Raw genomic sequence first — 15,825 nt, 5'->3', positions numbered from 1 at the left:
ATTCACACTAGGTTCCAGGCACTTGTCAGATTCATCACTACTGTTAGCAACTCCAGCTCCAGGGGATCTATCCAAGGTCCTCCTGTAGCTTCTATGGGTACCTGACTCACATGCACATGCCCATACATAAACACACATATACATATAATTAAAATAAATCTAAACTTGTCATGCTAGAAGACTAAGAATAATATGAAAGTTAACCTTCATATTTGGTCTTTAGACCAAAAAAAAATATTGTTTTTAAAAAGGTAAATTATGGTCAAGGCTTGAGAGTACTGCATTAACACTTCCCCGAACCTCCTACAGGTCAGCTGGCTATGGCATTAACACTTCCACGCTCTGAAAACCAGTACCACAGGTGATGAAAGCAGTCTTGCACAGCAGCCTGAGTGCACAAATGACTAAATAAGACACCCGGTATCCAAGGAATAGAGTTGTGTTGTAATTTAAAAAAAAAAAAAAAGTCATATATTGAACAATTTCAAAATCAAGCAAATCATTGTTCAGTCAACTGGATGGCAATTTAGAAAGGTACTTTCAGACTCCTGGGAGCTACATAAAAAACAATCTCCATAAAATATTCAGAGAGGCCCAGAAAATTGCGAAGTCAGTAAGCACAAGAGAGTATATAGCTTTTATTTATACAATATGGCTTATCCAAAAAGGAATTCATAAACAGAAAGAAGGGTATTTGTGAATTGAGATACTGTGGACCCAACAGATATCTACAATCTGTTTTTAAAGTCGTCTTTTTGAACCAAGTATTGCAGACATAAAAATACCTAGTTTGTACTAAACCCGTTAGAAAAGAAATATCTTAAGTTAAATACTAGCAGAAACTATATGGAAATGAGTTTTGGTTTTTGTTGTTGTTTTGTTTGTTTTTTGTTTTGTTTTTGTTTGTTGTTGTTGTTGTTTGGTTTTTCAAGACAGGGTTTCTCTGTGGCTTTGGAGGAGGCTGTACTGGAACTAACTCTCGAGATCAGCCTGCCTCTGCCTCTCCAGTGCTGGGATTAAAGGCCTGCTCCACCAACACCCAGCTGGAAATGAGGGTTTTTTGGTTTTTGGTTTTTTTTGGGGGGGGTTGTTTGTTTTTTACTTTTCATTTACAAAATGTATTTGATTCATAGCCTATTATCTCATTTTTTACTATTATTGTAAGTATTATTATATTTACAATACTAGATCTGAACCTACAGGTTCTTGCACAGGGGGCAAATGTTCTCAATCACTGGACATTATGTCAACAGACAGTTTCTTGCTTTAACAAATAAAATGGTCACACAAACTTCAAGAGGAAAAAAAAATGTGAGAAAGACAAATGTTTTGAAATAGGAAAATACTTCAAGATGATGACTTGGTAGTGAACCAAACATAAAAACAGAAAGGCATGATCTCTTTACCAGGGAAAAATCAGTAGAAACTATAAAGGAAAGCCTCCATTTCCCCACAATAAGAAGAGAACAATGTAGCCATGAGATGGGAATAAATAACACAAAATGAGAAGGATCTCCTTCTGTAAAGAAAATTATTTCTGATCCTGAAAGATGTTGGGAATGAAAACTAAAATCTAGCAGACTTCTGACAAAAAAAAAAAAAAAAAAAAAATGTGATCCTTTTCCTTCAGAATTACCTTTAAGTTACAATGAAGGTTGAAACACTGAAACACCAGCAACATAGGGTTTGAGCATGAAACCATATTGGACCTCACAATACAATCTATACTATACAGAGATTATAATACTCTATCACAACTTCAGGAATGATAACAAAACCCTTTCTAGTCACGCAAAGTGAAATCAATCTAAGAACACACATACTACTTCTAGCAGAGGCAGCCATTGGGTCATTCATACAGAATATAATCAGACTCTCTAGAATTTACAGGAGAAAGAAAAGCATAAGACGTCTATCCTTCCTATGTACTTACTGGTAAGCTTTTATATGTGCAAAATCATCTTGTATTTGCAGAGAGGTATGGATTCAGTCATCTTCATACTTGCAGGTGGAACAGAATTCACATACTGTTTTAAAAGAAACCTACCATTAACTATCAAAGTAGAAAGTGCCCACACTTCCTGAACTGGCAGTTGTAGTTAGCTCCATTAAAACATAAGGTGCTGGTTCATGTGGAAAGTAAACTTGTATAAGGATATTTCTTACAAGCCTTGCCTGAAATAGAAAAACAGCAAACCCAGTTGTCTGTGGAATCACAACATCTTAAGCATCCACGGAAGACCCACACTGTGCAGCAAATAGCAATGAAAATCTAAGGATAGAGACAGTCAGATACCACTATGGTGATAGCTTCCTCTTAAAAATGTTTTATCTTTGTTTTAGTTTAGGCCTGGGTGTTGGGTGTATGTATGAGGACCACTTTGGTTCAATGTACTTGGAAGGCAGAAGCAGGTGTCACATCCACTGGAAGTGGAGTTACAGGTCTTTATAAACCACCTGATGAGGGCACTGGAACCTAAATTCTGGTCTGTTGAACTGTTGGATACACCATAAGTGACACATGAGTAAAGAGCATCACCTTTATTAAGCAAGACCCCTGCCCTGTGTGTGTGTGTGTGTGTGTGTGTGCTTGTTCATTTGCACACCCACTAATAACCACATTCAACATCAGCATTTGTTACCTATTTGCGGGTATGTCTCCAAAATTAGTTGCCCATGACAGACATAGACCATACTGTAAGAGAAAGCATACAAGGCATCTTTAACTATATATATTAAAAAAAAACTATAATTTCCAATAGCTGTGATGTTATCTAAAAATTATGTAGAAGACTTTTTATTTGCCAGAAACTCAAATATATTTAGTTTTAAAATTAGATACAAAATGATCCACTCTGAGCAGTGCTTTAAATGACACTTCACAGTAAGATGACCCAGGATATACTTAGGAGACGATCAGGCTAGAAATGTACCCAGTGTTCCCCAGGAGGATAGACTGACTACAAATTTGTTTTGTTTTGTCTTTCCCACATATTTTCCTTATTTTCTGGACTGTAGGTAGTGTTATGGGGTCAGCATCAAAGATACAATCCTGTCCTTTTGAAACAATGTATCTCTTCTTTCTTTCTTGCAATATCTCCATGTATACAATATGTCAACATGTTTCCATTCCCAGCTTGTCTCCTCCCTGGGTCTCCCTGTCAGCTGCTTTCTCAGCACATACCAGAGCCTTAGTCTTCGGTCTCCTGGAAATTATTTTCCCATCTCTCCCACTGTTACTCTCTGAACCCATCGCCCCGCAGGAACAGCGTCCCCAGACCAAGGCTGGAATGAGGACAAATTTTCTCATGTAAAATCACCTTCTCTTCTAGTCTCTTAGTTTCATTATTGCAAGAACTGAGTTTTTCTCCAGCAACAGCGTGGATTTCTGCGCCGTGACACTGCAGGGATAGAAAAGAATACCACACACTCTAGCATGTAGCCTTTAACTGCTCGTGTAAATTTTATATCTCTGTGTAGACTGTGTGAGACATGTGTGAGATCAAACACCATGTCTTACTCCTGTATGAATTCCGCCTGATATTCTTCACAAATAACACACACACATACTTGTTTTCATATGAAAATATTTGATGAGTGACTTATTTTAACTGAAACCTCTAGGATTTATTCAAAAGAGGAACAGGTTCAGAGGTTTGATTCAGCTATTATTTGTGAAGGGGCTGTAATAGAAAAATGTTAGAGAACAAGTTTTTAAATCCATGTAAGTCTATAGTTTCTATCCATGAAAAACGCCTTACAAAAAACAGTTGAAGAATAATTACCGTTTTGGCTTCACCCGGAACAGGCAAAACATGTAAACCTTCTTGCCTGAGGTTCTGATTTCACAGATGGGCAAACTGCAATCAAGCTTGCCTGCCTGGATCACAAACTATTGCCAACACTCACTTTTGCCTCCTGTCCCAAGCCTGTGGGTCCTACTTGCTTTGCACCACTTGACAATGTTTGTGTACTTGCTCACTTTCGACCGTTCCCATGAATCCAAGTGTCCTTCCCTTGCAGCTCAGGCTTTGAGCTACATTTTCAGTCCCTTCCTCTTGTTCCAGAGCATTCTCTGATACCTGTTTTTGCCCATATGCGCAAAATAACAAGCTGTCACAAAACACACAGGGTCTTTGTTTCAAACTCTTTCCAAAAGGACTGAGAAGGCCATAGCAGCCTGTAAATGCACTTTTAACAAACAAGGGGGCTTACTAGTCACTCACTTTCTTCTGCTCGCCAGCCTTTCCACTGACTCTGCCCAGTGCTGAGCGGTCAGATAAGAGAGCAGGCCGCAGGAAGGCTTCTGGCAAAAGTTGCCTCATTTAGAGGCTCTTGCTTACAGTCTGCTAGAAACTAGAGCAGTCGTCATAGTACTGGCTGCACACAAGGTCAACACTCAGCGAGGCCAGAGCAGCAGGCCAAGGAATAAGAGCTGGGCACAGCTCTGTACCTAAGGCCCACTGATATCTGAACACTCTCACACACCCTCTCAATGTCTTCCTTTCCCTCTGTTGACACGCGGTACACTACTTGCATTTATGAACTTATACACACACCACGGCCATCAGCAGTTTTGCCAACTTTTCTTCAAAGAAATAACCTTAAGTGGGGATTTGATGGAGCTTTAGGTTGTGTTAGTTTAAAGGAACTGTGAGTAAAGCTGCCACACATTTTCATATAAAAGTTTCTATATTTTTTACAAATCTTTCTCAGTCATGTGAAAAAGCACTTTTATGATTAGGAGAAGTTGCAGACGGTTTCCCAAAGTATTACATTCTTGCCGGTCATGTGTAAGTGTTACATACAGATGCTTCACATTCTCCTCTCAATGTTAACTTTCACAACTCAGAAACTTCATGATTAATACTGTGACACTACATAAATTTTTAAGGTTCTATGTATGTGTTTATGTGTGGGCATGTGCACATGAGTTCAGGTTCCTGTGGAACACAGAAACTTCTGGTCCCCTAGAGCCGGAGTTAAGAGGCACCTGGGGCCTCTGCAAGAGCAGTAAGTGTTCTTAATTAATGTGCCATTCCCTACACAGCTCCGCTCTGGTTTGGTATTATTATTATTATTATTATTATTATTATTATTATTATTTCATCATTTGGCTGAGTAACAGAATTAAACACCTAAGCTGGAGACATATCCATGGCTAAGGCACCTGTTGCACAGGTCTGAGAACTCAAGTCCTTGTCCCTAGCATCCATATAAAGGCTGGACAGGTATAGTGGCCACTTGTAATATCAGCAACCCAGAGTAAGCAACAGGAGGTTCCCTGGGGAAAACATTTAGCTAGTTTATCCCAAATTGGGGCTCAGCAAGAGCCCATCTCAACAAATAAAGTCAAACAGAATGGAAACATATACTCAATATCAACATCTTATTCCTACACACAGGTGTACATGTGTGCATAGTCACATGTGCACACATACATATGAATACCCATCACACACACAAAAAACTAAAAGTGTTACTCTGTGCACAAATTTTCACTTGTAATTCTTGTGCAAAACACATCTTCAGACAGTTTACTAACTTTTCCCATTAGATTTTTATCTTCTCATGGAGCAGCCATATTCCTGTCTGTCATCTACATACAGCCCCTTGTCACATGCACAAGAGAAAGAAATACACAGATCTAGCATAAGCCAAGTATCTTAAAGAACAACAACAAAAATTGCTCCTATTTAATTCTGTTAAATCTTAACAAGGCTTCAAATTTCACAAGTAGTATTCCTTAAGCTTAAGAAAAAAAATTACACAAAAATTCCTCTATATTTTGTTTTAGAAATACACCTATCTAAAATCATAAACAAATCTCAAACAATGTATTCAATGAGTTTAGATTCTGTGGAACAACCTACATCAGTTTCTAGGTAGGCCAGTAAATTCTGAATAACAGAGACAAAAGATGAGTAGAGAGACCCATAGCAAGACCACCTGAAGAAAATATTTTATATGTTGAATGCAGCAATGCTAGGCAGTACACATCCAGGTGTCTCGATTGTAACATAAAATATATCACAAAAGAAAGAAAGATGCCTTGTTACCACAAAGGCAGTGAGTGTGTGTGTGTGTGTGTGTGTCTGTGTGTGTGTGTGTGTGTGTGTGTACGTGCATGTGTGTGTAAGCCAGGAAGATGAAGCAGTTGCTGCACAAGCATTCACACCTGAGTAGAACCCTATCACCATAGTAGCATAGACCTGTAATCTCAGAACTCCAACAGAGAGACAGGGGCTTCAGAAAGGAGAATCGAATAGGCAATTCTGTCTCAAAGTGGAAGATGATAACTGATGCCAAGGGTGGCTCTTTGACTTCCAAATGTGCGCCAAGGCTTGTGATCACCCTTGTTCACTCCTCTCTCTGTCTCTCTCTCTTTCGCTTTCATACAGGCGCACATAAGCATAAACACACTAACAGCATAAAACACATACATATGCAGATACAGAAAATTTACATGCATTAAAACACAGATTGTATTATTATGACAGCAAAAAAATGTAAGAAATCCCCAACTGAACAGGCAGTTATATGTTCTATAGATTAATAGACAAAATTAGTCCATTTTGTGTCAACCTTACTCAATCTTCCCATTTGTTAACAAGCTTGAACCGATAGGGAAAACAATTATGTTTCACACACGGAAATTCCTATTGTGATTACACATGAAAATAATGATGTAAGAGCTCTATTTATGGGTCAAAGCTTCAAATAAAAAGGACTAACACTATCCTTCATAGTAAAGGCCTGCAATATCAAGTGTTATAAAATGACACCATCCCTTGCTGTTGTTAAAATATGCCCTAAGCAATCATTTCAAAGGGGTGTAAAATATGTATTTGTGGCGGTATTCAAATTCATGTTAAAATGAAAACTCATTCTAGGAAACTGAAAATATATGAAATACTTCGTTCGCAAAATCTTCTGTCACTTTAATGTAAAAGCAAGCAGAAAAGACACTTCTTAAATATTTTATTTAGATCGGTGGAATCTTTAAAGAATCTGAATGCAGAGAATGAATTCAAAGTAGAAAATAAAGACATCACATCCCTAAACAAGTCACTTATGCCACCACCTTTGTGGAACACTATGGAAGCAAGGGCCAGAAGTGTATAAAACTTAGAAGGCAGTAAGGTTGTGAAATGCCATTTTTTTAGACTACACTCAATCATTATCATCATGAACTCACAACTGTAATTACCTGTACTGGACACACACAAGACGTGACTCATCAAACAATCAGTGAAGAATGACAGAGGGCCTGCCTACTCCTTACCTGCTGAGCCCAATAGGTCCACTGGATCCTTATTGAGCCATTGCTACATACAGAGTTCTGGTTAATCCTAATGGGTTACAAAGAGACAGCATATTTGAAAGATATTTGGAGGGGAGGGTTCAGGGATTGGTGTGGTAAGGATGTGGGACTGAGAATCATCAGGGTATGTGACATATGTGTGAAGTGTTCAACAGCAATAATAAAAACCTTCCTAAGATTCCAGTTTCTATATTCTATTCATTGCTGATGACTACTATAACCTATTCTACCCACTATTAGAACTATGAAAATAAGTATAAGAAAACCTTTTTACTACAAGGGAAAGGCAATGTAGCTGTGTGCATGCATTAAAAGATTAAACATAAACATTGCAAACGCTACTACTTTGAACTTGACTGCAGAGAGCACTTCCTGGAAATTCACTTTTAGATGAAAGAATTCCATTCCTACCACTTGCACTATTAGATGTAAAAATCCCACAAAATAGTCTATGAACCTCAACTAAAATTAAAAGTTGTCCAGAAGATGTTGTCTATGGACATTTGCCCCTCCAGATTTGGGGGGGTTGTTTGTTTGTTTGTTTTTTGAGACAGGGTTTCTCTGCAACTTTGTACACTGTCCTGGAAGTTGCTCAGTAGACCAGGCTGTCCTCAAAATCACAGAGATCCACCTCTCTCTACCTCCAGAGTGCTGGGATTAAAGGAATGTGCCACCAAAGCCCAGTGCCCCTCCAGATTATTAATGTTATCAGGACAAAGACAGTCAGAGACAGATCCTCTTACTGTCACCAGATGTTAATTTACCAATAAAATATCAAATAAGCATGTTCTCTTTTGGAATCATTAATATCTTTGCATCCCCACAGAAAGGGAAATTAGCAACTAGATAATATCATGAGTAAAATATAAAGCTCCAAGAGATACAATTACTTCAAGAGTTCTGTTTTTGTATATGTTAAAACATCTCCTCAGAGGTATCATCCTGGAACACCCATGGGGTAAGTAAAGGCAAGGGGAGGTATGATCATAACAGTATTAAACAATTATTGTCTAGGAAATGTCAAGTGTTTCCTCTGTCTCACAGTTTAAGGAAAAAAGAAAAAAGAAAAAAAAAGTCTAAGTGTAGCACAGACTTTAGGTTCTGTGTCTTATGATAGGAGGAAGGACCAGATATGATGGACATGGAAATAAAACACTTTCTCCAATGACTAATTGACTTATCTGAGGTGGTGGAATATTGACTATGATGACATGCTTAACACCTTTTCAAGCGTTCACTTTTTTAACAAATAGTCCAGAAAATGAATTGTCTTGTTGATGTGCTTTGAATCCAGCTGTGGTACCCACATCCTCGCACATTCTTCTCTGGGATATCCATGCAAGCCTGAGAGCTCCTACTAAATAAAACATTTTTCCTGGTCACACAAACATCTCCCCCCTTCAGAACTGCTGCCATACCTCTCTTCCACCACTGAGGTGCATAATCCCATTTACTGTCTTGGAATGTTTTAAAATCTGTCCAACAAATTACAATAATGCTAATGCAAAACATGCTTTGCTCCAAGTTTTGCACTAAATGCATTCAACCTCAAAGCAAACTCCGTGAATCATAATCTGATAAGGCAAGTTTCTTAAATTGCAGGTAAGGACAGTGTTCTTAAGCAAGAAAAACTGAGCTCGTTTTGGAAACTTTCTCCAAAGACCCAGCTCATTGCAGCTCTGAAACTGAACCTAATGCAAACACCTTTTCCCTTCAACTGACCTATGAGCTGAGGATAAAGACCTGTGACTTTCTCCTTCACACTTTTTTTCCATAGCTCACACTACACAGAATGAGCTTGCATGTGTATTAAGAGGTGAAAGGAGGGAGGCATATGGAATATATGAAGAATATTTCCTGTGGGAGTCCAATATGTTATAAGAAGTCTTTATTTGTATTTTCAAGGCCCATGCAATTAAAGGTAAATCCTTCTGGAAATAAAGTTCTTAAGAAGGCAGTGCATATATGTGAATGTGCTTGTTAGAGTGGCAAGCTACTTTTGTGTTGTTTGTGTTCTGTTTTGGGGGTGCTGTAGAACAGGTCAAGGGCCTGGATCATGTTGTGGAAGCAAACTATAGCTGAGCAATACCCCAGCTACATCAAATTACTTCTTTATGCATTCAATCCTTTTGTAGTTCATATTTTATTCATTTCACTTATCTACTCTCCTACGATAGTGTCATAAACAAAATATTTCATTTTCTATTTCTTTAATAACTTCACTCTACTTTCGCAATATTGATGAATATTTATGGGTAAGAGTGAGATAAAATGTGCCTTCCTGCCCATAGTGAGCACTGTTTTCCTACCTGAGATACGCCCTCCTCACACTCATCACTCTGAGCAGAAAATCTGCAACACAGAAGCAGCCTGATGAGAGAACACTCCTCACACAAAGCAAGTGAATAGATTGGCAGGGGAAACAGCATTGGAAAGTAAGTTGGAACAAAACAAACTTATCCCCATCAGATTGCCATGAAAACTGTTCATTGGCTGAAACTTAGTGCAAGAAAAGAATCAGCAATAGCAAAAAAAAAGAAGAAAAAAGAAAAGAAAAGAAAACACACACCTGTGTACAGATTCACTGTCGACTGATATAACCATTCAAACATACACAAGATTGGCCACAATTGGACCTCGAGACATTAGTAAATGATACTCAACTGAGCTTCTGCCACATGGATGATAAACCTGCCAAGCCATGAAAGGAGCTGCATTCCTCCAGGGGAAGGTAAAAGGAGGGACCTCTCTTGTTTCCTAATATCATACACTTCCCAAACACTAGTTCGCACATCAGAGGTATCAGCTGTGACTCAGGTCTGCACTGTCCCTTCAGAAGGCAATTCTCTTCATTTGAAGTCCTCCTGGACATTCACATGAAATGCAAAGTGCCTATTACACTCCTGGAATGTCATCCAAATCTCAGGAAAAGGAGTAAATCCGACCCCACACCATAGTTATTGACTGGTTGCTCTGCACATACTATTTATACATACAATTTTAGCTGTCTTAAAGTTAAGGTTGGGGGAGGTGTTAATGTTCCGATGAATTTCAACAGGACAAAATACAGTTCTTTAATTTTTCAGTTTGTTTTGTGCACGCAATTAGACTCACTGAGATGATACACTGATCCAGCATTGCCACCCTACCATCTAAGTAAACACTAAGGAAAATCGTCCAGAAACATTTGCAAACAGAACTGCCATGCCATCCTTGATATAAACTGAAATAGGCTTGAGTGAAGCTAAAGAAAGCAGTGTCGAATACAGGATTCAGTGCAAGTAACTGATGAAAAGAAAATTGACTGAAAACGTTAAATTCTTAACAATAATCCCCAGAAGCAATTCAACTTTTCAGTAAGTGTACACCTAGGAATGGACACAGTCTCATGGAACATTTTTCTACAAATATCAGCATTTCTCTAAGGCGGCTGTGAAGGACCGAAGGTGCCTGTGCTGAATCCTATCACACAGCAATGCTATCAAAATTGATATGTTTACAAGAAAGCACAGTGCAGCCTCATTCTCCAATAACTGGCTACCCATTCTCATCCTGAAGTTAACCAGGGATGAGCAAAAAGTGGATCCTCCTATTTCGTCAAACCAAGTTCCAAGGGTGTTTGCATAGTGAGCAAAACACACTGTGCAATGCACCGGCATTAAAGTTGAGAGAGTTTCTGTCTGTGAAGTAGGTAGTGACAGAGCCAAGGACACAGGGGTTCAAGTCCAAGCTGAATATTAGGCGGGTGGCTTGAAAACCCATCAATCCAGAAAGGCCTAAGGGAAGGGATACAGGCTTCCACTGTTGCCACCCTTCCTCTCCCCTCCCCTTTCTCTCTTGTTCCCTTCCAGGCTTCTCTTTCCTTGCGGTTTCTCATGGAGACGACAATCAAAGCAGAGAGAGAGCTGGGTTTCAAATTAGTGCGATACACAGTGGGAATATTCAATTCCCAGGAGGAAGAAAGAAAGGAAGAAACTGAAGAGGGGAGGGGGGAACGCTTGGAAACATCTAAGTGACAACCTCCCCACCCCCACCCCTTTATAGCATGTATCCATAGATTGTTCCTGCACTCTGTCCCTTCCAGTTGCCAGTACTCTATGCAACTTGACCCTTAATCCTGACAATGTAAAGAACTGCGGGGCATTCTCTGTGCGAGTGTGCGTCTCTTGGTGCACGAGACCGATTTTCCAGAAGCCCCTGAATCCGGACAGTTGTAGCAAGCAAGGATACTCCCCACCATCCCACCCACCGGGAAGGGGGTGAGGTTAAGGAAGGGTGAAAAGAGATGAAGAGAAGACAGATAAAAGGCATGCAAAGATGAGCTGGAGGGTGAGTAGCCGAAAGGAAAACAGAGAAGGAAGAAAGGATGGGAAGGAAGTAGGGCTGGGTGAGAGAAGAAAGGGATGAAAGAAAGGCTGGAAGGGAGAAAGGAGCAGAGAGGAGAGAGGGATGTTGGGAAGGATGAGGGCGGGAGGGCTGGGGAGCAGGAGGGAGGGGAGGATGGAGAGGATGGGAGGGGGGCAGGAAGGGAGGGAGGCAGGCAAGGATGGAGGATGCTCTGCCCGGGACTCACCTCTGTGGGTCGGTGGGAGTTTCTCGCCTCCTCCTCCTCGTCCTCTGTCTGCAGCAGCTGGCGTGGAATGACAGAAGAGGCTGGAGAGGCGGCGGTGGGGACTAGGGCAGCTGCTGCAGCTGCTTCTGGCCGAGGTGCGGTGCCGCCCGCTCCGCCCGGGTCTCCGCCTCACTCAGGGCTGCCAGCAAAGCCGCTCCCCCCTCCCCCCGCCCGCCCCGCGTCCTGCCCTAGCGAGCGAGCGGCAGCGGCCCGGATCGCCGCTAGGGGAGGCACCCAATGCGCACGCGTAGCCGCTCTCTCGCAGGCCGGAGCGCGCGCCCGAGCTGGCAAGGGATGAGCACGCGGGCGCGTGGTCCGGGAGCGCACGAGGGGCGGGACTGGAGAAAGGCGCCACAGAGGGCGCAGGTGCCGTCTCCATGGCAATGGCGTTACCCTCTGGGCGGGGACCAGGAGCTTGATGCAGACCCGGCCAGGAAGGGCTGGGCTTCCGAATGATTTGCAAGGGTTATAGAGGGCTGGACAAGGACCATGGGGCAGCAGGAGGCCGGAGCCCTACTGAACCTGGAGCCACGAACCAGGGAAAACCTGAAAAGGGGATGGAACTGTTAGGGATAACAGGGCCGAAGCTCTTTAACAAACCTCTGTGGACGCAGTTTCTAGGGTAGGCATTGCAGTTGTCTGTATTAAGCACACTGGGCATGTGGAAGTATCTATATGATGTTTAGGGCCACTTTCTGTCCTTCTACGGGTTACACGAGTTGAGAGCATGAATAGAAACATGTGTGCCTTGCCAGCCAGAAGTACTGGGAGCTTGGTGATGGGGTATGACTGTGAGACATACTTAGAGGCAAAAGACGGTACACAGGGAAGCACAAGTTACAATTGCCTTTGTTCGACCACAGTGCTGAATGACAACTTTGGCTTTCTTTGTACTACATCGAAGCAGAAAAGTGGAAGAAAGCTTACAGCAGCTTGGAACGCAGTCGAAGCTTATTCCCTCTGGAATCTTCGTCCACCACCTTGGAATCTTTTGTTCATGCAGTGCTCAGATGGCCCTGCATCTAGTGAAGCTTGAATCCTATTCCCCTTTAACCCTTTGCGAGATTTTCCTCCACTGTTGCTCCAAAGTTACAAATTTGAAGTTGTTAGGAAATTACATGGAACTCAACTGTCTTCCTATACCATCTTTAAAACGTGCAGGGGAAAGTGGACAAAGTGGACAAAGGCAAGCTTTAGAAAACATCTTCCTCAAACAATGCTGCTTCAGGACCATGGACAGTAACGCCGCCACCCTGGCAGCTTTCTTCCCTCACTCACTCAGAGCCTTTTCATTGCTCTTAACAGAAACTGGAGAAAAGGATAAACTGGAGGAAAGGATAAACAAACAAAATAAAGCAACTAGCTAGCTAAATAAATATATACATACAGATCACTTGAAGAATGTGTGGTAAAATATATGACCCCCTTGAACAAGAACCTGGAAGTTGGTCTTCAACTAGAGTTTGAAGAAATCATTGATTTAGAGCAACAGCTTGCAAGATTTTATGCTGAGGGTCTGACTGGTGAAGTGCTTCGATTAAAAACACAGAAACTCCATAGTAGAGCTACATGGAGATTCTAGAAAGCAGGAGACACCTCTAATTTTAAAAGTTCCCAGAATGAAGGCTAAAGTAGGCCCAGTTAAATGAGGTGGAATGTTCACTCAAGGGGCTAACCTTTTTCTGACATTACTGTGATGTTTTTTTGTTTTGTTGTTGTTGTTTTGTTTTCTTTTTATAGGCAGGGTTTCTCTATGTAGCCCTAGCTATCCGGAAACTCTCTCTGTAAACCAAGCTAGCCTCAAACTCAGAGATCCACCTGCCTTTGCCTACTCACTGCTGGGATCAAAGGTCTGTGCCAACACTACAGACTAATCTATGAAGGATATAAACTGAAATATACAGATTTTTAGTTCCATTAATTAGGCTTGTATTTATAATTCTGCTCTAATTGGCAACAGACTAATCTAGACCATGAACTCCCATATGAAAACCAGATTGCCCTTGTTTTATTATGTAGTGAGTATCAAGACTGTAAGATATTATTGAAAGAAATTTGGAAGTAATTTGTAAGCTTCATGTCCGTGAAATGTTTAAATTAGTGCTAATTATAAATAGACTACAATACCATCTCTGATTACTCATACCATTGGCCCATCTCATGTTTCAAAAATGTATCAAACTCTTGTCTGCCAATCACATGACCTAAAAAAATTATTCAGCAATATATATAAGGAAATTTCAGTCAAATGGCAGCTGATATATTTCTTCTTTTGGTGGCTGGTTGTTATACACCTTTGATTTTTATTTATTCAAACTGTTGCCCTTCATATATACCCCTCAGAAAATCCTTCCCTGTTCATATTAAATATCAATGCCAAAATAAATAACAAAGACTATTGTTAAAACTACACTTTTCTGTTCAAATGGAAAACTATCATATACATTAAGGATAATTTTATCTGCAATGGTGTGACATCTAGATTTTTAAAAAAGACTCCAAAACAACACTGACAATCTTAAGTAAAATTACACCTAGAGCTTATGCATTTAAATGTCAGATCTCTGTAGAACAGGGCCCTCATTCAGTCTGTCAGCTTTTCAGAATTGTTTCTTTGAAGTTCTCCTGAGCGATTTCTCTTTTAAATGGGGTTTCTACCTTACAATCACCGCAAAACAGGATGGAAAGTAAATGTTTTACAACTTTCCACTCTCTCACCTTTCTTCTGCACTGACCAATCATTATCTGAATATATGGTAATACTAAATTCATAGTAAGGTTTCTTCTTGGCCTGTTACAGCTGTTGGATTTTACAAATAATGGCAATTATATGTATCACAAACCATAGTATCCTAAGGAATGTTTTTTTTTTTTTTCTGCCTTTAAAGATCCTCTGTGATCCATCTACTCTTCCACTGTTCCTTTCAACCCTTGACAATCTTGTCTATGCTTAGGATTTATCTGAATCATCTTTTAGTTATGGGAATGAATATGTACTGGAGTGCATGTCTATGGGAAGACTAAAAGAGAACATGTCAGGTCCTTTGAGTTGGTGATAAGGTGGTTGTGAGCTACATAGTGTGGGTTCTGGGAACTGAACCCAGTATTTCTGCAAGGACAGTGTACACTCTTAATCACTGAGCCATTTATCTAGTCCTCTGTTCCCCATTTGTCTTTTTGCCCAAACTACAATTAAACTTTTCTCCCCACTGGTGGAATCATACTGTAAATAATTTTTCAAATTAGTTCCTTTTGTTTGGTAGTATATATGGAAGATCTCTGCCCTGGCACCCCAGCACATGAATAATTTCATTTTTGATGACTGTTTTCTCTTTAACACCAAATGGTAATCCATTAAGTCTGGGTTAGTCAAAGTTTACTAATTCACACACTGAAGAACATCTTAGTTGGTCATAATTTTGGAGAATCACAACTAAAGCTACCACAACAATTTCAACTTTAATAACCTATTAACTATATCACATCCCAACACTTTATTACTTGATGGCTGGACTCTGTATAGGTCTACCTGATTCGTGGGTATCTGTTGGAACACAGTCAAGAGAACGATCCATGGTGATCAGTGCCTTGGGGAACCATGAGAGAGGCTCCAGAATAAAATGGCAGAGGCTCTTTGACCTCAGGTTCATTTTGTTTCCTGGATTGTTCTTGGATGTGATTTCATTCCTCCCATGTTAAACTTTTACATTTAACTTGCAAGATATTTTTATTCTTGTTGGATATCAGTACATAGCTCTAGAACCCAATCTGGTCAGTGTACACTGAATATGGATATGGCCTTCTTCCCCATTTTCTTGAGTTCCCAGACATAATCTATAGTATATTCCAAGCAATTATATTTAAGTTGGTCTGTCTTGGGAAAGTTCTG

General features: G+C 40.4%; 1 protein-coding gene across 2 annotated transcripts in view; it reads right to left on the bottom strand.

Annotated features, from left to right (window-relative positions):
• The window catches only part of Ctnna2 (catenin alpha 2), a 1,034,505-nt gene extending 1,022,389 nt beyond the window's left edge, over positions 1 to 12,116 (bottom strand). Inside the window, exon 1 of one of the 2 annotated variants that reach the window (XM_051202772.1) lies at positions 11,898 to 12,116. The gene's annotated coding sequence lies outside the window, so the exon portion shown is untranslated. The remainder of the gene's footprint in view (positions 1 to 11,897) is intronic. The other variant, XM_051202773.1, reaches the window with a different exon arrangement.
• Positions 12,117 to 15,825: the final 3,709 nt, after the last annotated feature.

The sequence above is a fragment of the Phodopus roborovskii genome, unplaced genomic scaffold, assembly GCF_943737965.1.
Source record: "Phodopus roborovskii unplaced genomic scaffold, PHOROB, whole genome shotgun sequence".
In the NCBI taxonomy this organism is placed as follows: Eukaryota; Metazoa; Chordata; class Mammalia; order Rodentia; family Cricetidae; genus Phodopus; species Phodopus roborovskii.
The sequence above is the reverse complement of the archived record's forward strand: the minus strand, read 5'-3'. Positions and strand labels throughout refer to the sequence as shown.